This window comes from Mobula birostris, chromosome 6 (assembly GCF_030028105.1).
Source record: "Mobula birostris isolate sMobBir1 chromosome 6, sMobBir1.hap1, whole genome shotgun sequence".
Taxonomy (NCBI): domain Eukaryota; kingdom Metazoa; phylum Chordata; class Chondrichthyes; order Myliobatiformes; family Myliobatidae; genus Mobula; species Mobula birostris.
The window spans coordinates 162,641,000-162,663,795 of NC_092375.1; the positions used below are offsets into that span (position 1 = coordinate 162,641,000).

The window sequence follows — 22,796 nt, forward strand, 5'->3', positions numbered from 1 at the left end:
CCATAGATGCTGCCTGGTCTACTGAGTTCCTCCAGCATTTTGTGTGTGTTGCTCAGATTTCCAGCATCTGCAGATTTTCTCTTGTCTGAGCATTGCCCCTTCACCCGGTTAGTCACTCTTCCTTGTTCTGTCCCTGGTCTACTTTCCCCAGTAGTTCACACATTTTGCCCTCCCATTCTGCAGTTCTTGGGAATTCACTACACACCCCAACAGTAAAACAATCATTAGCTTGGCTAATTAAAACAATTCCTTCAGTTAACATGCTCTACTGGTTTATAACTCATAAAAATAAGGATTCTAGACAAAGGCATTCCAAACAGTCTCATTTATTTTCACTCACACTGGTGGTACATCAGTTTGTAGACAGCAGAACAGCCCCAAAAGACCCAAGAGACAGTTTGGGGTGTCCTAAAAAAAATGCCTAGGTTAGTGGGAGCAGGCACTAACTAGCCCTGGGTTAGTGGGAGCAGGCACACCACACCCTGCGCAGGCAGATTTAAACCCTCAGTTTGGCTTTACTGAGAGGTGTGGAGGTTAGATTTGATGATTGGTGAATAGTTATATTGGAAAGTTAACGACAAAGTGTGTCATGGAGAAAGCCCCTGTATATTTGTAAACTTTTGTACGTGTTTGGTTTCATTTGTCTTTTGTAAATACCTCTTTTCTTCACAACTTTAGGGAAGTTTGTGCTCTTTTTTTCACCTGTCACTAAATAAAACCCTTTGTACTAACATACTGTTACGCTGACCAGCTGTCTTTTTTTGAACTAGTGACCCTCGTCTGGCACATTTACCCACACCTGACAGTGAGGTGTGACACCCAGTAATGGTCACATGACCATGCCAATTTCAAAGTTACCCATTTCCATCTAACCTGAATCTGCCACAATTCATCCGCTGTTGAAACTCTCAGTCATCACCTCCCTCACAAGTTCAGCTGCTGCTGAAACCATGTCCTTATTTCCTTCAGACTTGCTTTGCTCAATACCTTGCTATCTGGGCTCCCTCCACTTTTCATACACAAACTCTTTAAAAATTCTAGTGCCCATCCTAAAAGGCTGCCACTCCCAATCACCCGTCAGCCTGTGCTTGCAGTTCCATTGCATGGTCCATAATGTTACAAATACCTGGATTTCAAGATTCTCTTGTCTCTTTTCAAGCCCTCAATGTTCTCGGTCTTGTCCTCTGTCATCTCTTGCTGTCCTTTAATCCACCATGACATCAGCACTGACTTGGTCATCCCCAGCATTTATTGGTCTGCCTTTAACACACATACACAAAATGCTGGAGGAACTCAGCAGGCCAAGTAGCATCTATGGAGAGGAATAAAAAGCCTATGTTTTAGGCCGAGACCTTTCAATCAGCAGGTAAGGCAGCACCTCAGACTCACAGGTGAAGTCTTACCTCCCCCCCCCCCACCACATTCTGCTTTCCACAGGGATCACTCTACACAATTCCCTTGTCCATTTGTCCCTTCCCACTGATCTCCCTCCTGGCACTTATCCTGGTAAGTGGAACAAGTACTACACCTGCCCCTACACCTTCTCCCTCACTACCATTCAGGCCTCAAACAGTCCTTCTAGGTGAGGCAACACTGCACCTGTGAGTCTGCTGGGGTCATATATTGTGTCCGGTGCTCCCAGTGTGGCCTCCTGTGAGTAACCCAGCGTAGACTGGGTAACCGTTTTGCTGAGCACCTCCACTCCGCCTGCCAGAAGTGGGATCTTCCAGTGCCCACCTATTTTAATTCCACTTCCCATTCCCATTCCGATATGTCTATCTGTGGCCTCGTCTACTGTCGCAATGAGGCCACTCAGATCGGTGGGGCTGCACCTTATATTCCATCTTCATAGCCTCCAACCTGATGGCATGAACATTGATGTCTTGAACTTTGGTAATGCCCCACCACCTTGCCCTCTCCACCATTCCCCATCCCCTTTTCCCTCTCTCACCTTATTTCCCTGCCTGCCCATCGCCTCCCTCTGGTGCTCCTCCCCTCCTTTTCTTTCTTCCATGGCCTTCAGCGCCCACTTATCAGACTCCCCCTTATCTCCAGCCCGCTATCTCTTTCAGCAATCAACTTCCCAGCTATTTACCTCATCCCTCCCCCTCCCAGTTTCACCTATCACCTTGTGTTTCTCTCTCCCCTCCCCCTCCACCTTTCAAGTCTTCTCATTATTTTTCCTCCAGTCCTGAAGAAGGGCCTCAGCCCAAAATATCGACAACTTTTTTCCACAGATCCTGCCTGGCCTGCTGAGTTCCTCCAGCATTTTGTGTATTGCTCAGGTTTATTATCACTGATTTAGATGTTGTGAAATCTCTTGTTTTACAACAGCAGTACAGAAAAAAGACATAACATTAATAACAAATTACAAAACATAAATAAATAGCACAAAAAGAAGGAATAAAAGGGAAGTGTTCATGGTTGAAGAAGTGTTCTTAAGTTCTGTGGATACTGCAGATATTAATTCAAACCAGAAGCAGTCTTCAGTTCCGTAAATATAAATACGATCAAGAAACCTGCAATCAGCTGTCAGTATTTTTTGTAGATTGCAAGCAGCAACATGGCTAAGTTAATTGCACCATTGAGACTTGAGTTCAAGCTGGCAGATGTTGTCTTGTAACCTATCAAACCTGATCACTGGTGTAGGCAATCAATATTTTTTGTGTACTTATTATATTTGTGTTTTCAGAAACAGCACTGATAATGATGGGGCTGGTTGAATCTACAACCCTCTGCAGCCTCTGATAATCTTGTGCGCTGGAGCCTCCGCAACAGGCAGTGGTGCAACTAGTCAGAATATTCTCCACCATATACTTACAGAAGTCTGTACTTGCGGCATACCAAACCTCCTTCAATGCCTGAATAAAGTCCAGCCACTGGTGTGCCTTATTTGTGATTTTTATTTTTATTGAGATACAGTGCAGAGTAGGCTGATCCAGTCCTTCCGGCTGCCCAGCCCAGCAACTCCTGATTTAACCGCAGCCTAACCATAGGATAATTAACCTACCAACTGGTATGCCTTGCATCAACGTGCTGGGTCCAGGATAGATCCTCTGAGATGTTGGCACCCAGGAACTTGAAGCTGCTCAACCTTCTCACCACAGATACTTCAATGAAGATTGGAGTGTATTCAGCCAATATTCCTTTCCTGAAGTCCACAATCAGCTCCTTATGACACCACACAGCTAGCTGACCTGCTTCACTTCTGCATATCTCCTCATTGCCATCTGAAATTCCACCAGCAACAGAGGTACGACTGGCAAATTTATGGAAGCTGGTCGAGCTGTGCATGGAGAGTGAGCTAAGTACATATCTTCGAGGATTGCCCATACTCTCAGTAAGGATACGTTATTACCAATCTGCACCACTTCCTGACCTTCACATCATTCTCATTTAAACATGCAACTAATAATAACAATCAGAAAGCTGTTTCTTGATTCAACTTTTTCTTTTACATCCTTCATTCAACTTAGTGGTCTGTGTTAAGGCTAAGTTTCTGTTCATTATCAAATTGAAATCATAAACTACCTGATCAGGATTAATTGACTTGTATTTTCATTCTCATTTTCCCTCTTCCAGACCATCCAGACCTTCTTCATAGCCTTCTCCAAGGATTCTTCAAGTCTAACCTTCAACAAATAGGTGTCTGTGATTGTATCACTCCAACTTCCAGCAGGAGTGACTGGATGATAAACAGAAGTGGAATCCTTGGGTAATCTTCCCCAACCCTTTCTCTAGGTATTGAGACCAATGCCCAATTAGCTCACCATGTCCTAGCAACCTAACTGATCCACAAAAATCAATATTATGTCACATAATGCAATTACTGCAGGCACTTTGGCTCCTTTCATTGCAGGTCCCAAGAATCAATTCTTGAGTAAGTGGTGCACAACTATGGATGCTTCAGAAGATCCAATTCATGATTCACATTTACATTTTTGTACAAAGTCATTAATTAATCTCTAATCACCTGATCAGAGGATCACATGTGACCACAATCTCAAATAATCTAGAAGCAGAATCAAAAAAAGACCTTGAGGAAACATGTACTACTTAGAATCCGTGTTTTTTTTAAAACCTTAGAACAATTTTGCTATTTCATTCCAGTTCCTGCAATCCTTCTAATAATCTCTTGACTGCAGTAGACTATTGCAAAGAAAACTTCTATTTTGCAATTAAAATGTTAAACCTTATGTCTAATCTTGATACAGCAATTACATGGTATATTACTTCATTACAGAAAATGATTACATGGAAGAAGTTAATAAGTTTACCTCCACTGAGCAATGTAGAGCAAAATTGTCAGGCTTAAATAATAGGGTCACTCCTGACAGAATACTGTTCATTTAGTTCATTTTACGTATATGGCTGAAGAGTCACTCCGTTGAATTCCAATCAGATGGAGAGGAACATACTTAACCTTACAAATTTGGACTGCTTTTAATAATGGGCTGGAACAGTGTTCCCAATTCCAATCATTTCACTTGTCGAAAAACTGATTCAAGAATAAAATAAGAAGTGCCTTATTCATTCCACCTTCTCTAAATTAGTGAATGAAGGATAACATAAATCCTGAAATTTACAGACATCTCCATGAGAAAGTAAATACCCAATCAGAAGTACTTACTGTGTACCAGACAAAAACAAAATGTTGATGGTAACCCAGCCGTACAAGAAGCTAAATGATAATGCCATAGTTCTAGCTAAATGTAAGCTTATACATACCTTAGAAGTAGTATGTAATTGAGAGAAAATTTCCAATTCATTCCCACCCATGCCTACCCCAACTTACTGGAATTAGTAATTGAAAAGATGTGAGGTTAGAGGTACATATCTAGTGAAAAAGGATCTAGTCCTTTCCCGGCGCATATGACGAATAAACTGTTTTCAGGCTTCCAGCCAGGTGCAGGTATCAATCATAATTGACATTGCGATGACAAACTGCCATCTTCATCAGGGATCATCCAAACGTCGATTATAATTGATACCTGTACCCGGATGGAAGCCTGAGAAGAGTTTATTTGTGCTTATCTGGTATTAAAAAGTAATGTTTGGGTGAAAACAGCTCCACAGCACTCATATACCAGATATCAATGTTATCCGCTCTTTGAATTACTAACCAGTAGGCTAAGTAGAGTAGAAATAAAGTTCTGGATGAATGTTCTTAATTGGTTGCACAACAATCACTATTCGCAAGATCAGTTTGCTCATAATGATTTCAGCTTGTTAAGTAAGGTTTAATATAATTCAGTTTCCATTGAACAAAACCACTGAGAAAAAGGACATCTGCTTGTGGAATAGTTTGAAACAGTGTTACCCACGTTGGCAAAACATTCTCAAGCAGAGTGGAAATTACACACAATCTAAATCGAGAAAGCATTTGAAAATATACGCCTAAAATGAAGACATGCAGCATTCTCACATCCTCATCTGTTCTTTCCCTTAATCACGTGCCCTCTCATACAGTTTCATCACATCATGCTGGTACATACCACTTTGTTCCTTTCTTCCCAAAGGGTTTGCCTGGTTACCTTGTAAGTGTCTATGCAATTCATCTTTACAATAGTACATCATCACCGCAACAATAAAGAAGTTTCTCACAAATGTCTATCAGATTCCTTTTATTTATGCCCCCCAGGCTTTGGAAACACGACAACTGAACACCCCATCAAGGCATTGACAATTTTAAAGGCATCCATCAACTCTCAGTCCTTTTCCTTTGTGTTACAGTAAAGACACACGCACATAAGTGAAAAAAATCAAGTCAGTCAGGTTCACTACAAAATGAATGTTTCACAGCCCACCACATACCACAATCAGAACAGAACCTAAAACATTTCAATTAACGTTCAGCACTCAATAAGGAATGCTCTTGATTCATCTTAACAATTCAACCCAATCTATTGACACAACAGCAGTTAACATGCATCCCATCACGTTTCCTTCAGTTGAATTTGTGTCCCTGATTTTAGTGCCTTGTGCAGAAAACAAATAGTGTAACAAATTGACAAGCCACAGTTATTTAATAGAGCTATCCCTGTTGCTAAAACATTAGCATGCCACTCAGTGACCTAATGACAGGCACACAATGCCTGTTCTGATTCTACCACTCCACGGTGATCACCATAAGACCAGAAGATATAGGAGCAGAATTAGGCCATTTGGCCCATCGAGTTTGCTCTGCAATTTCACCATGGCTGATACAATTTTCCTCTCAGCCTCAATCTTCTCCCTTCTTCCCCATATCCCTTCATGCCCTGACCAATCAAAGATCATCAACCTCTGTCTTAAATATACATAATGTGGCCTCCACAGCTGCCTGTGGCAAAAAATTCCACAGAGTCACCACCCACTGGCTAAAGAAATTCCTCCTCATCTCATTCTAAAAGGACGCCCCTCTGTTCTGAGGCTGTGTCCTCCAGTCTTAGACTCTCCCACTATAGAAATATTCTCTCCACATCAACCCTATCAACCATTCGATGTTTCAATGTGGTCACCTCTGAATATAGTGAATATAGGCCTAGAGCCATCAGACGCTCTTCATATGACAAGCCATTCAATCCTGGAATCATTTTCGTGAATCTCCTTTGAACACTCCCCCGTTTGAGCACATCCTTTCGAAGATAAGGTGGTCAAAGCTGCGCACAATACTGCAAGTGAAACTTCACCAGTGCTTTATAAAGTTTCAGCATTACATCCTTGTTTTTATATTCTAATCCTCTTGAAATGAATGCTAACACTGCATTTGTCTTCCGCACCACAAACTCAACCTGCAAATTAACCTTTAGGAAATCCTCCAAAATCTCAGTTCTTTTTGTATTTTGTCTCCATTTAGAAGATAGTCAACCCTTTCATTTCTTTTACCAAAGTGCATGACCGCACACTTTCTAATACTGTATTCCATCTGGTATTTCTTTGCCCATTCTCCTAATCTGTCTAAGTCTTTCTGTAGCCTCTCTACTTCCTCGGAACTACCTACCCCTCCACCTATCTTAATATCATCAGCAAACTTTGCAACAACACCATCAATTCCATCATCCAAGACAATGGCATAGAATGTAAAAGAATTGACCCTACACAGACCTCTGTGGAACACCACTAATCGCCAGCAGTCAATCAGAAAAGGCTCTATTTATTCCCACTCTTTGCCTCTTTCCAATCAACCACTGCTTTATCCATGCTAGAATCTTTCCTGTTATACCATGAGCTCGTAGCTTGTTAAGCAGCCTCATATGTGACATCTTCTCAAAGGCCTTTTTAAAATCCAAGTACACAACATCAACCAATTCTCCTTTGTTTTTTCCTGCTTGTTACTGCTTCAAAGAATTCCAACAGATTTGTCAGGCAAGATTTTCCCTTGAGGAAACCATGCTGACTACAGCTTATTTTATTATGTGCCTCCAAATACTCTGAATCTCATCCTTAATAATCGACTCCAACATCTTACCAACTGCTGAGGTCAAACTAACTAGTCTATAGTTTCCTTTCTTCTGCCTCTCTCCCTTCTTGAAGAGTGGAGTGACATTTGCAATTTTCCAGTCTTCCAGAACCATTCCAGAATCTAGAGATAATTAAAAGTTCATTACTAATGCCTCCATAATATATTCAGCCACTTCTTTCTGAACTCTGGGGTGTACATCATCTGGCCCAGATGGCTCATCTACCTTCAGACCTTTCAGTTTCCCAAGAACCTTCAGTCTAGTTACAGTAACTTCACATACTTCATGCCCCCTGATACCTGGAATTTCCACCAATTGTTAGTATCTTCCATAGTGAAGACTGGTCAAAATACTTAGTGTGTTCATCTGCCATTTCATTGCCCCTCCCCCCATTATAACCTCTCCAGCATCATTTTCCAGCAGGCCAAAATCCACTTTTGCCTTTCTTTTACACTTTATGTATCTGAATAAACTTTTGGCATCCTCTTTAATATTATTGGCTAGCTTACTTTCATATTCCATCTTTACCTTCTTAGTGACTTTTTTAGTTGCCTTCTGTTGGTTTTTAAAAGCTTCTCGATCCTCTAACTTCCCACTAATCTTTGCTGTATTATATGTCCTCTCTTTGGCTTTTATATTGGCTTTGACTTCTTTTGTTAGCTACCATTGTCATCTTTCCTTTAGAATACTTCTTCCTTGTTAGCCTGTATATATCCTGTGCCTTCTGAATTGCTTCCAGAAATTCCAGCCATTTCTGCTCTGTCGTCATCCCTGCCAGTGTTCTTTTCCAATCAAATCGGGCCAAATCCTCTCTCATGCCTCTATAATTCCCTTCACTCCACCGTCACACCAGCAATTTTTCACACTGATATATAAGTATCACATACATTTAAGGCTGCAACTTTCATTATTAAACAAAAATACAATTCATTGCCACACCATCTTCCTTATGCTACACAGACTCAGGTGCAAAAGCATGTCAGCTAATTTCAAAAACCAATCAGGTAAATGGAGTCAAGGCAGCAAACCTCCAAAAAAGACAACAAACAAATATGATCTTCTGTGCACACTGTTCATAATAGTCAATAGTACAGATATACAGCAAGATATTTTTTCAGAATCAATTTATTATGCTTTGATGTACATGTGAATCGGCTTACAAGTATATTAATTTGAATAGCTTTGGAACTTTATTTTGCAAATATGATTTCATTAGAACCATAGAACATTACAGCACAGAAACAGGCCTTTTGGCCCTTCTTGGCTGTGCCGAACCATTTTTCTGCCTAGTCCCACTGACCTGCACCTGGACCATATCCCTTCATACATCTCTTATCCATGTACCTGTCCAAGTTTTTCTTAAATGTTAAAAGTGAGCCCGCATTTACCAGTTCATCTGGCAGCTCATTCCACACTCCGACCACTCTCTGCATGAAGAAGCGCCCCCCCCCCCAATGTTACCTTTAAACTTTTCCCCCTTCACCATTAACCCATGTCCTCTGGTTTTTTTCTCCCCTAGCCTCAGTGGAAAAAGCCTGCTTGCATTCACTCTATCTATACCCATCATAATTTTATATACCTCTATCAAATCACCCCTCAGTCTTCTACGCTCCAGGGAATAAAGTCCTAACCTATTCAACCTTTCTCTGTAACTCAGTTTCTCAAGGCCCAGCAACATCCTTGTAAACCTTCTCTGCACTCTTTCAACCTTATTAATATCCTTCCTGTAATTTGGTGACCAAAATTGGACACAATACTCCAAATTCGGCCTCACCAATGCCTTATACAACCTCACCATAACATTCCAACTCTTATACTCAATACTTTGATTTATAAAGGCCAATGTACCAAAAGCTCTCTTTACGACACTATCTACCTGTGATGCCACTTTTAGGGAATTTTGTATCTGTATTCCCAGATCCCTCTGATCCACTGCACTCCTCAGTGCCTTACCATTAACCCTGTATGTTCTACCTTGGTTTGTCCTTCCAAAGTGCAATATCTCACACTTGTCTGTATTAAACTCCATATGCCATTTTTTTAGCCCATTTTTCCAGCTGGTCCAAATCCCTCTGCAAGCTTTGAAAACCTTCCTCACTGTCCACTACACCTCCAATCTTTGTATCATCAGCAAATTTGCTGATCAAATTTACCACATTATTATCCAGATCATTGATATAGATGACAAATAACAATGGACCCAGCACTGATCCCTGTGGCACACCACTAGTCACAGACCTCCACTCAGAGAAGCAATCCTCCACTACCACTCTCTGGCTTCTTCCATTGAGCCAATGTCTAATCCAATTTACTACCTCTCCATGTATACCTGGCGACTGAATCTTTCTAACTAACCTCCCATGCTGGACCTTGTCAAAGGCCTTACTGAAGTCCATGTAGACAACATCCACTGCCTTCCCTTCATCCATTTTCCTGGTAACCTCCTGGAAAAACTCTAATAGATTGGCTAAACATGTCCTACCATGCACAAAGCCATGTTGACTCTCCCTATTAAGTCCCTGTCTATCCAAATACTTATAGATCCTATCTCTCAGTACTCCTTCCAATAATTTACCTACTACCAACGTCAAACTTACCGGCCTATAGTTTCCCAGATTACTTTTAGAGCCTTTTTTAAATAACGAAACAACATGAGCTATCCTCCAATCCTCCGGCACCTCACCCGTAGATAACGTCATTTTAAATGTATCTGCCAGAGCCCCTGCAATTTCAACACTAGTCTCCTTCAAGGTCCGAAGGAATACCCTGTCAGGTCCTGGGGATTTATGTACTCTGATTTGCCTCAAGATAGCAAGCACCTCTTCCTCCTCAATCTGTATAGGTTCCATGACCTCGCTGCTTATTTGCCTTATTTCCGTTGACTCCATGCCAGTTTCCTTAGTAAATACAGATTCAAAAAACCCACTTAAGATCTCCCCTATTTCTTTTGGTTCCATACATAGCCAACCACTCTGATCTTCAAGAGGACCAATTTTATCCCTTACTATCCTTTTGTTCTTAATATATCTGTAGAAGCTCTCTGGATTATCCTTCATCTTGACTGCCAAAGCAACCTCATGTCTTCTTTTAGCCCTCCTGATTTCCTTCTTAAGTATTTTTTTGCACTTTTTATACTCCTCAAGCACCTTATTTACTCCCTGTTTCCTATACATGTCATATATCTCTCTCTTCATCTTTATCAGAGTTCCAATATCCCTTGAGAACCAAGGTTCCTTATTCTTATTCACTTTGCCTTTAATCCTGACAGGAACATACAAACTCTGCACTCTCAAAATTTTTCCTTTGAAGGCCTCCCACTTACCAATCACATCCTTGCCAGAGAACAACCTGTCCCAATCCACGTTTTTTAGATCCTTTCTCATTTCTTCAAATTTGGCCTTTTTCCTGTTTAGAACCTCAACACGAGGACCAGATCTATCTTTACTTGAACAAGTTGAAACCAATGGTGTTAAGATCACTGGAATCAAAGTGTACCTCTACACACACTTCCGTCACCTGTCCTAACTCATTTCCTAATAGGAGATTTAATATTGCATCCTCTCTAGTTGGTACCTCTATACATTGATTTAGAAAACTTTCCTAAACACATTTTACAAACTCTAACCCGTCTAGACCTTTAACAGTATGGGAATCCCCATCAATATGTGGAAAATTAAAATCCCCTACTATCACAACTTTATGTTTCCTGCAGTTGTCTGCTAGCTTTCTGCAGATTTGCTCCTCCAATTCTCGCTGACTATTGGGTGGTCTATAATACAACCCCATTAATGTGCTCATACCTTTCCTGTTTCTCAGCCCCGCCCATATAGCCTCAATAGACAAGCCCTCTAATCTGTCCTGCCTGAGCACTGCTGTAACATTTTCCCTGACTAGCAATGCCAACCCCCACCCCCACCCCCACCCCCACCCCACCACCCTTCATCCCTCTGCCTCTATCATGTCTGCAGCCAAGTTTCACTAATGGCTATAATGTTGTAATTCCATGTGTCAATCCACGCCCTCAGCTCGTCAGCTTCCCCCACAATACTCCTTGCACTGAAGTAGACACACCTCAGAAGATTATTACCACCACAAACAATCCTTCTATTTGTGACTTTGCATGAACCTTTAACAACATTTATTTTCACCCCCACTCCACTATCTGCTCTGGCACTCTGGTTCCCATGCCCCTGCAAATCTAGTTTAAACCCTCCCCAAAAGCACTAACAAACCTCCCTGCAAGGATATTGGTCCCCTTGTAGTTCAGGTGTAACCCGTCTCTCTTGTACAGGTCCCTCCTGCCTGTGCAGTCTAGCCTCTTTTCCCCAAGCAGTGTAAAAAAAAAGTCCTTTCTCCGAGATTCCTACTCCTTCTCTGTCGGCCTCTTGCTCCGATTAGCATACATTATCTCTTCTTCAGGAAAATCCAGGACATGTCTGATTTCAAACAAGTAAGTCCATAACAAAAGACCCAGATACACTTATATTTTGTCTTCAGAAATTACATAACATGAATCTTTACACAGAAATGTTTTGCTATAAACCTGCAAATATATGGTGGTGCAACCTCTGTGTGCAATGTTGATAAACTGCCATTTGGCACATTTCAGACACCACAGACTGAACATCCAGCATAACTAAACCCATTAAATCAAAATGCATATTGCTCAATCCATACAATTTAAATGGCACTTTGATTGTATTACAAAAAAGCATAAATTAGGATAGAGAGACATTATAAGAGATTTAGATCAGAATAAACTTCTTCACACTGGTCACATTTTTATTTTCTTCCAGCATGAGTAGCAACCATTGGGCCTTTGAGTTAGTCTTAGAGTATTTCCATCAGTACTTTTCCACTGCTTCTTCCGTTATAACTTCACATGCCATTCAACTTCCCCCTCATTCACCACATCTTTAATAGCTCTAACCTGACAGCATGGAATTCTGCACATCCATTCTTCAACCATGAATACAAGGCTATGTTATAATTATACACACAAACTAATCAGGTTCAGGAATTCTCTCCCTAACATTCTCCACCTTAGTTCTTCACTAATCCTCTGAGGAAAACTGGTGTACAAATGATGAAACTCAATGGAGTGGATACAGTCAACCATTTGTATTTTTGAATTTGCTCTACTACACCTCCAGCATCAGGCTCTTGAACAAAAGGGGACAACTACATTCACTTGCCCATCCATTGAGAAGTTCCCACAACCAATGATCTCACATCAGGTTGCTGGTGAACACAGCAGGCCAGGCAGCATCTCTAGGAGAAGGTACAGTAGACGTTTCAGGCCGAGACCCTTCGTCAGGACTAACTGAAGGAAGAGTTAGTAAGAGATTAGTCTTACTATCTCTTACCTGACGAAGGGTCTCGGCCTGAAACGTCGACTGTACCTCTTCCTAGAGATGCTGCCTGGCCTGCTGCGTTCACCTGCAATTTTGATGTGTGTTGCTTGAATTTCCAGCATCTGCAGAATTCCTGCTGTTGGATCTCACATTAAGGTTCTTTCTCTTGTTATCTCATGGTCTTGTTATTTATTGCTATTTATTTATATTTGCATTTGCACATTTTAGTTGTCTTTTACACTCTACTTGACCTTTCATTGATCCTGTTATTGTTACTATTCTATAGATCTGCTGAATATGCCCGCATGAAAATGAATCTCAGGGTTGTATATGGTGACATATATGTACTCTGTTAATAAAATTTACTTTGAAATTTGAACTTTTTTCAATTCCATCTGCTATCCATTACACTCCCTGATTTGTATATTGCTCAAATAAGAATGCAGGAATACAATGACTTTTCATTTTTTCTTCTCTTCTTTTGTACTTCTCTTGCCCTTTCCATAAAAACTTTCAATCCTCCTAAACCTCAGTTACTCTGTATACATGGTTCTGATGGGCTAGGGTTAAGTTGCTGTTCAGTGTCAAACTAAACATAAAAACTACTTTATCTTGAGTAACTAATTCACTTATTTTCCCAGAGATTTCCTCAGCACATGCACCTTCTTCACAGCTTTCTTCAATAATTATTCTTCATGTCTAGCGATGGATAAATGGCATATGAAGAACACTGTTACAGATTATTCTGGAGTTCTACAAATATAGCAGATATTAATTCAAACAAGAACCAGGGTTCCGTTCTTATTGCAAATGAAAATAAGTTCAGGGAGCTTGCAATTAGCCTTCTGTTTCTTTTCTTGTAAATTGAAGTAGAAAGCACAGGCTGCTTCACCGACTAAGAAATTACATATACATCACCCACTCATTAAGACAATGGGTTGTGTTAATTGCCCTGCATCAACAATCAGTTTGAGGAATTTGCACCATTATGTAAATTCAGGGAAGTGTCCCCACCAAGGTTATTTGAATGTTCAGAGGTGTCTCCCACATGCAATTCAAAGGAAGCATTGTCAACCCAAAATGCTGAAATAAACAGTGCTGGTATCTGTTAGTCTCGCAAGACCATGGATCTGCACCTGGAAAGTCTTGCTTCAGGCTACGTCTACACTACGCCGGATAATTTTGAAAACACCGGTTTCGAGTAAAAACGACAGGCGTCCACACTAGGCGTTTCTCAAAATATCTCTGTCCACATTAGACGGATATTTGGGCGAATCTCCTCCTACTGGGCATGCACAGGACACACAGAAAACAAGCGAAGAGGAAACGGTATACTTGGTGCGCGTTTGTCCAGTTACAGAGTAGAAAAACTTAAAAGGAATTGCTCTTGGCTTTCGCGCAGGAGAACTTAAAACGAAAAAAAAAACAAATACTGGAGCGTATGGAGGCAACCGACAGGGAGTTCACGGACAGTATGACCCGGCTGACGGTGAACATTGAAAAACTGACTAACTCTGTTGCGTTAATAAAGTACCTTGTTAAATGTATAAAACATGTCTGCATCAGTGTTACCTTGTATTTCCATACAATGTTACATTAGGTTGTTACGCATCTATTGTCAGAGAAGTACTTGCATAAATAGGTAAACCACCTTCATACAAGCAAGGACAGAAAACAGGGCAAAGTGAGTATACTTATTTATTCAGTAAACTATGGGTCAAAGTATTTGGTGAGTACATTTCTAACTCTTCCGGCTTCTGTCTCTTTATTTGCATCTATCAGATTGACTTCTATAGAAAATATATTCATCCAAGTGGGAAGTATCCTAACTTAGTGGACCATGCAAAAAAGGTGGCATCATTGTTTGGCAGCGCTTATCTGTGTGAGCAATTATTTTCAAAAATGAAGCCCACCAAGAACCATTTGAGAACAAGATTGACTGATGCCTATCTGATAATGTCTTGCTCTTGGCATCAACAAGTCTGACACCCAACATTGAGAAGCTTTCAAGCAACAGACAGCATCAAGTTTCACATTGATTTATCGACTGTTTGCATTAAATTTTCTTTTTTATTATACTTAATTAACCACCACTCAATGCATCATGTTCATACGTTTTATGTTTAAAGATTCTTTGTATCCTTTTAATAGATTCAAAAGATGCCTTGATTCAAATAAATTGCAACTAAACTGAGTTCTTTGATTACTAATTGGCATCCTTGGTTAAGCACAAATGATTTTCCAGCATGTGTTATTCATTAATTTGAGGCAAAACATAACTAGATGTATTTAAATGGATAATTCCCATTTTTCAAGTTTTTTAATGTCATTTATCTGGCCCACTGTCTGCTCATTAATACGTGTTTTGGCCCAGAGGCAAAAAGGTTGCCAACCCCTGATCTACACCTTCAAAACTCTCTAAGTGACTCAGAGAAGGAGTAGAGCTGGGACAACAAAGCGCCCCAGTAAATCCCTCTCCTCCTGCAGTTTAGTTTAATGGCAAGGAGATCCAGGAAGTAGTCAGAGCAGCCATAGGTAGTTCTGCCCCTGACACCAGCAAAGTACTCTACAAGTGCACAAATGCTACCCTAAGCTCCTCCAGCTACTTTGGAAATTCCTTAGGCTTCCCTGACATAGGGGAAATGTCACGGAGCAGTGGAGGTGTGCAGAGGGAGTTTTGATCCCCAGAGAGGACAACTCCAAGAACATTGAGCAGTTCAGATCAATCTAGCTGCTCAGTGTGGAAGGGACTTTTTTCAGCATCTTTTTCCATCGCCTGACTGAGTTTTTCCTCAAAAATGGCTAGATTGGTACTTCTGTACAGAAAGGAGGGATTCCTAGGGTGCCTGGGACATATTGACATGGTTTCCCATCTGAAGTTGGAAGCGTGCATAGGAAAGGGCACCTAGTCGTACTATGGCTAGACCTTACCAACGCATTTGAGTCATTACCGCATGAGTTGGTGGTGATTGTGATGAACCAACATCATGTTCCGAGGAAGATAAAGGACTTCATCCTGGAGCACTACGGGAACTTCAGATTGACACTCTCCTCAGAAATGACCATATCAGGCTGGCATCAGTTGGAGAAGAGTATTATAAACGAATGTACTATCTCAGTGATCCTCTCCTCCCTGATCATGAACATGCTCGATAAGGCAGCCGAAGTGGAGTTGGAGTGTTTCTGACTAATACAGGCGTGCGGCAGCCCCCAATCAGTGCCTTCATGGATGTCCTCATGGTGATAAATACATCAGTCACAGGCAGTAGACAGATCCTCTTGGGTCTACAGAAAATCACTGCATGGGCAAAAATGAGCTTAAAAACCAGAGAAATCCAGGTGTTGAAGAAAGACAGAGTTACGGACAAGTTCCATTTCTCCTTGGATGGTATTGCTATCCCATCCATCTCTGAGACACCAGTCACCTGGGGAAGATCTTTGACTGCAATACCAGCTGCAGCTGCCATCCAGAAGACCACCAAGGAGGTAGAAGTCTGGCTCATCAGGTTTCATAGTCAGGCCTACATGGCAATTTCAAGGCCTAGATGTACCAGCATGGCATCCTCCCCTGAATCCTCTGGCTAATTTTGGTATATGAGGTACCCATAGCAACAGCTGATGCTCTTGAAAGAAAGATCAATGGCTACCTTTAAAGATAGCTGGACCTCCCACGTAGCCTGAGCAGCACTGTTCTGTATGGGAAAAGGAATAAGCTGTAGCTTCCCTTCAGTAGCTTGAACAAGGAGTTTATAGTTTCCCGTACAAGAGAATTGCAGCTGTACAGAGTTTCCAGCATTGCCAAAGTCACGACAGCAGGCATTGAGATCTGGACAGGCAAGAAGTGGTAGGCCCAAGATATAGTGAAAATAGCTGAGTCATGCCTGAGGTACAGGTATCTGGTAGGGACAGTGGCATCTGGTCAGGCAGGGCTGGGCAGCTTCCTTTCAACCGACTTCAACAGGGCCCAGGGCAGGGATGAATGCAAACAGGTCAAGGAAGAGGGACAAGCAGCTGCTGAAGAGGTGCATACCACCAGGATGGTAGGAATGGGGCAGCAGAGCGCTTGAAATAGAAGATCTCCTGGTCCAACACCTGGCAGGCAGAACCCTGGTGCATCAAGTTCATGATCCAGGCGATGTATGACATCCTTCCTAGTCTAGCAAACTGTTTTGCTTGGGGCATAAGCAAGGCACCATCATATCCCCCCTGCCCTGGCAGCTACCCAAAAACCAGGGGAGAAGACCACTACCACTGACGTCACAACCAGGCGCTGAAGCCAGTAGCTGAAAATATCTCCTCAGCCAGTAACAATAGAAAGCACCTCCAGCAACCCAGAAAGCCCAGAGCTTTAATTAAAGCTGGAGACCAACAACAGCCTCAGACCAGATCACCAGCAGGCTTGCTTCCCATGGCATATGACTGGCAACTAAATGTCAATTTTGGCAACAAATTAAAGTTCCCTGACCTCATTGGGATCATCAACAGTGAGGCCTGACATAGTCATTCTGTCAGAAACCTCAAAGCAGATGGTCATGTGACAAGTAAGTGACAGTGGCTTGGGAAGACTGGATTCAGGAGGCTTTTGACTGTTAGCAGGCCGAATACCATACCAGAGACAGGGGTGGAGGGCATGTTGTGAGCCTTTAGAGTAGGGGCGGAGAGGCTTGGCTGACTGCTCACTCTACAGAATCTACTCTCTCCATGGCATAGCGGGGGCTGCAAAAAAAAAAGAGCCATCAGGCCACTGAGCATCCCTCCACGGATGGCTATAGATCAAGAGATGTGACCCATGAATAATGCAGCTGAGACACAAGCCAGGGCCTGATCAACCCTGGCTGGGTCACCTAGGCGAGGATGTCTGATGTTAAAAGACCAGAAATTCCCAGTGGCCCCAGGTTACATCACTGATGATGTATCCCAGGATGTATCTCAGTATCAGATGCATAGATGGTTGCATATGGTGTACACACAACATTCCGCAGGAGCAATTGAATGGTAAACAGAACAGAAGTGGGATTCTTGGCAACACACACAAACATTTGGAGGAACTCAGCAGGTCAGGCAGCATCTAGGAAAAGAGTGCAGTCATCCTTTTGAGCCGAAAGGTCGACTGTACTCTTTTCCAGATGCTGCCTGGCCTGTTGAGTTCCTCCAGTATTTGGTGTGCGCTGACTGGATTTCCAGAATCTGCAGATTTTCTCTTGTTTGTGGGATTCTTGAGTTATTTTTCTTCATTCTTCCTCCTGGGAAGTTGAGACCAATGGCACTAAGAAAACTTAACTCACTATGCACCAGCCATCTGACTAGTCTGCATAATTCAGTATTGTCACACAATGCAGCAAGCACATGCCTTGCTCCTATCACTGGAAATCCCAAGATTCTACTCTTGATTGGAAGGGCGCAGAACCATGTATGCTGTAGAAGATCCCATTGATATTTCTGGACAAGATACCAATTAATTCCTGAGTGCCTGCTCAGAAGATCGCATGTGGCCACAATTATCTGAAAGCAGCAACTTCAAAAACATTGAGAAGAAACATGCCACCCAGAAACCAAGCTTTAAAAAGACTTGAACAATGTTGCCATTTCTTTTAAGTTCCAGAAATTCTTATTCTGACAATCTTTAGACTGCAACATGTTATCACAAAGGAAGCTTTCATTGTGCAATTAAAAACATGTTGAAAAACTTCAGTGATATAAAAACTTCTAAGTCATGCAACAAAAATAGATCACTTGCAATAATTTCATGGCATATTACATGATTACAGAAGAGATAGAAATTCAGTAAATGGAAGAAGTTAATACGTTTAACATCAGTGGGCAATGTACAGCAAAATTGTGAGATCTAAATAATGGATTGTTAACAACAGAATAATGAGCCATATACAACTAACTCTGTCAAATTGCAATTGGTGGAGAAGAACTTGCTTAATGTGACAACATCTGCACCTTTCGAAAACCTTTCCAGCCATGCAGCATCCACCCTGCTGAAGCATGCCCAAGCATGCCAGGACCAGTTAGAAAACTTTTCTGTTTACATTGTGGACAACATTTTAATTGATGAGAATTATGAGTTGAAATACAAATATAGGCAATTTCAAAAAATAGTGGCATGTGATAGGGAAATTCCATGGTGATTTTTATGATCAGCAGCCCAAAATCCACAGGACACACCCAGAAGTATACAGGAAGCAAAATCTTTGTTGTCCAGTGTAATGGATCAAAATGGGTGTTCCAATTCCAATAATTTAAATAGTTTTAAAAAAATTTAAGATTAAAGTAAAATTGCCAACTCAATATTCACTTCCTCCTTCTCTCTGAATTAGTAAATGAAGGAGAATGTACGTCCTGAATTATAAACCTCTCAATTAGAATTTAATTATATTTCAGAGAGAGCATCTAAATTACTTACAAACCAAGTGTCAATAATTTTATACCAGAAAAAAACAAAATGTAGATGGTATCTCAGGCCTACATGAAGCAAAGTGATAAAACCACAGGAGACTGCAGATGTCGGAACCTGGGGAACAAACAAGCTGCTGGGGAGCCCAGCGCATTGACCAGAATGGGAATTGTAGATGCCTTGGGTCAAAACCCTACATCAGGACTTCATGCCACTGTCCTGATGCAGGGTTGACACTCAAAATGTCAGCAATTCCTTTCCCACCCATAGAGGCTACTCAATCCACTGAGCTCCTTCAGCAAATTGTAGGTTAATGCAAGTTCATATGGATGTTAGAAATTATGCAATTCGCAGGAACTTTCAGTATCTTTCCACCCACAACTTCCCCCAATTATACAAAACTACCAAGTAAAATGACATGAAATTAGTAGTGCTTAACTGCTATTAAAAAGTAATGCTAGGAAGAAAACTGTACAATCACCATATGTCAAATATTAATATTTGCCACTCCAAATTATTAACCAATAGGATAAGTATATCAGAAATACAGCTTTTGATAAATGTTTTCATTGGCTGCACAATAATCAGCAAACATCCTTAAGTTCAGTTTGCTCATGTTTTCATTTTGATAGCATAAAATTTTATATAATCCAGTTTCCATTAAGCAATTATGTCTGAGAAAAAGACATCTGTTGACAAAATAATTCACATCAATTTTACCCACACAAGGTAGAGCATTTTCTAGCTGAGTGGAAGTTACACACAATCTTAATCAAGAAAGTACAGTGGATTCTGATTAACAAGGCCATTGGTTAATCGAAGCAGTTGTTTCTTTGGGACAACACTTAAAGAACAAAAGCTAGAGATTTGTTTGTTTGGGACACCGTGCCACTTAACTGGGGCAGGAGACTGTTGCTGAATATTTTCTAACTAGTGTCAGTCGCGTGCACACAGTGTGGCTATTAGACACGACATCATCTCAGAGCGAACAATCTTTAAATAGCATCACTTGAGTGTATGCGTTCAAAAAGCAATCATTTTTATTACTGATAGATGTTTAGAAATATGCAGTAAGACAATTCAGAACTGCTTTGCTCTCTGCGGATTCAGGTGTTTAGGCTTAGAGACGCCGGGAGTGAAAATGAAATGATTTCACTACCTCAGTAAGTTAGAAACTACAAAGAGTTTGAAGAAGGATCCTGAAGAAGGGTCCCGGCCTGAAATGTTACTCTTTTCCATAGATGCTGCCTGGCCTGCTGAGTTCTTCCAGCGTTTCATGTGTGTTGCTAAGAATTTGAAGGTATCAACAATCATCCTGCAAGTTACAATTAAAATGAAGATCTGAAGGATGCATTAATTGAAAATACTGCTTGAAGGTAATCCACTATCTGCACTAGATGTCTGCGCTGATTTTGTTCACTGACAGTCAATCAAAACAACACGTCAGTGCATTGAATGAAAACCTCCGTCAGTAACTATTAGGAACTAATATAGTATTATAAATAAAATAGTAATATAGTAGTTTCTGTAGTGATCTAATTTATTCTGCATTTCATTTAAATGCATAATTTGTTACTCAGTTAAAGGGTAGTTTGTGTTTTTTATACCATTTTAACTATTTCTATAAAACTTCAGGTAGCCACTTAACTAGGGCAAAATATACTGGTCCCGACGTCCAATTACCGGAACCATAGCCTGAACTGGAGATGTGCAGAAATTTTTGTTTCCCATCTCTGCAACATATACCCTCCCACATAACTTTATCCTGACACATTTTTTTTGTTCCTTTTTTCCTGGAAACCCTTCCCAGTTTACTCATAAATGCATCTACACAATTTCCTTCAATCACTGCACATGATCATCACCACGCAAGCCAAAATTGTCATATGATTTATTTTGTTTATGGCCCCTGGTTCTAGACAACCCCCAGATGAACATACTACCCCATCAAATTCTTGATAATCTATCAAATGACATCTCAGTCCTTTTTCTTTGTGTTACAACAAAGGCACCAATGAACAAATCCAGTCAGTCAGATTTACTACAAATGAATGTTTCTAGCCCACCACAAACCACAATAAAATCAGAATTTGAAACATTTCGGTTGGGATTGAACCCAAGTGGGTGGAACTGAGAGGCAGCAGCAGTGTGGTGCCATGCAGAAACTCAGTCTCTGCCCTGCTGATGGCTGAGAACCAACTGAAGACCTGAATCCAGGAAAAGCAAGGCCATATGAATCAGCAGAAAAATGGGGATGAAGTAGCAGATTGAACTTGATATGACAAACAGTACAGCAGGTTCATCCCATTCCTGCTTAAACTTCCTATTCTCTACTTCAGTGAGTCTAGAAGAGGAAAGCCTGACAGTATTTGACAGCCTTGATTTTGCCAGACTAACAGACAGCTGCATATGTTTATGGGAGGGATTAAAGGAAGGAAGAAAAAGCAATTCCTAAGAGGCATGCTCCAAACTTCAGCAGTACTATTTGTATACTTTATAATCCAAACACACAGTTTAGCTTTTACATTAAGGTCTTCATGCAGCTTTTCACTAATGTATACATTTCGGGCAAAAGAATGAGAATATTTAATACCTGCCATTTGCCATATGAGGATATATTAAGCAGACTAGGCATAAACTCCCTTAAGGTTCGAAGAACAAGAGATCACCTCATTAAAACATAAAGTCCAGAAGATTGATAGGGTTGATGTTTTATCATGGCTAGGATGTCAGGAGGACTAGTCTTAAACTTAAGAGTTTGGCCATTCAGGATAGAAAGGAGATCTTCCTTCACTCCAGAGGGTTGTGAATCTTTCTAAGTTTTCTACCCAAGAGGGCTGTGAAGGTTCAGTTGCTGATTGAAAATCTGGGTGAGTCATGCCATAACAACAATTTCTCCCTCAATATCAGCAAGACAGAGGAGCTGATTATTGGCTTCAGGAGAGGGAAACTGGAACTCCAATAACCTGTCTTCATCAGAAGATCTGAGGTGGAGAATGTCAGCAACTTTAAATTCCTTGTTGTTATCATTCCATATAACCATATAACTATATAACCATTACAACACGGAAACAGGCCATCTTGGCCCTTCTAGTCCGTGCCAAACTCTTACTCTTACCTAGTCTCACCAACCTGCACTCAGCCAATAACCCTCCATTCCTTTCCTGTCCATATATCTATCAAATTTAACTTCAAACGACAACATCGAACCTGCCTCAACCACTTCCGCTGGAAGCTCGTTCCACACAGCTACTACTCTAGAGTAAAGAAGTTCCCCCTCATGTTACCCCTAAACTTTTGCCCTTTAACTCTCAACTCATGTCCTCTTGTTTGAATCTGCCCCACTCTCAATGGAAAAAGAATATCCACGTCATCTATCCCCCTCATAATCTTAAATACCTCTATCAAGTCCCCCCTCAACCTTCTATGTTCCAGAGAATAAAGACCCAACTTGGTCAACCTAGGAGCTGAACTGGGTTCAGCACATAAGTGAAATTACAAATAAAGCATAGCAGTGCCTCTACGGCACTCTTACAATTTTGCTAACATTTCGCATGTCATCTAAAACTTTTAAAAACTTCCAGAGCATACCTACCA

At 41.1% G+C, this 22,796-nt stretch overlaps 1 protein-coding gene across 3 annotated transcripts in view; it reads right to left on the reverse strand.

Annotated features, from left to right (window-relative positions):
- Nucleotides 1-22,796, reverse strand: part of itprid2 (ITPR interacting domain containing 2) — a 205,409-nt gene that overhangs the window by 108,802 nt on the left and 73,811 nt on the right. The window contains exon 1 of one of the 3 annotated variants that reach the window (XM_072261759.1): nt 1,127-1,146. The exons of the other annotated variants lie outside the window; for them this stretch is intronic. The gene's annotated coding sequence lies outside the window, so the exon portion shown is untranslated. Of the gene's footprint in view, nt 1-1,126; nt 1,147-22,796 lie in introns of those variants that run through there. 3 annotated transcript variants of the gene reach the window in all.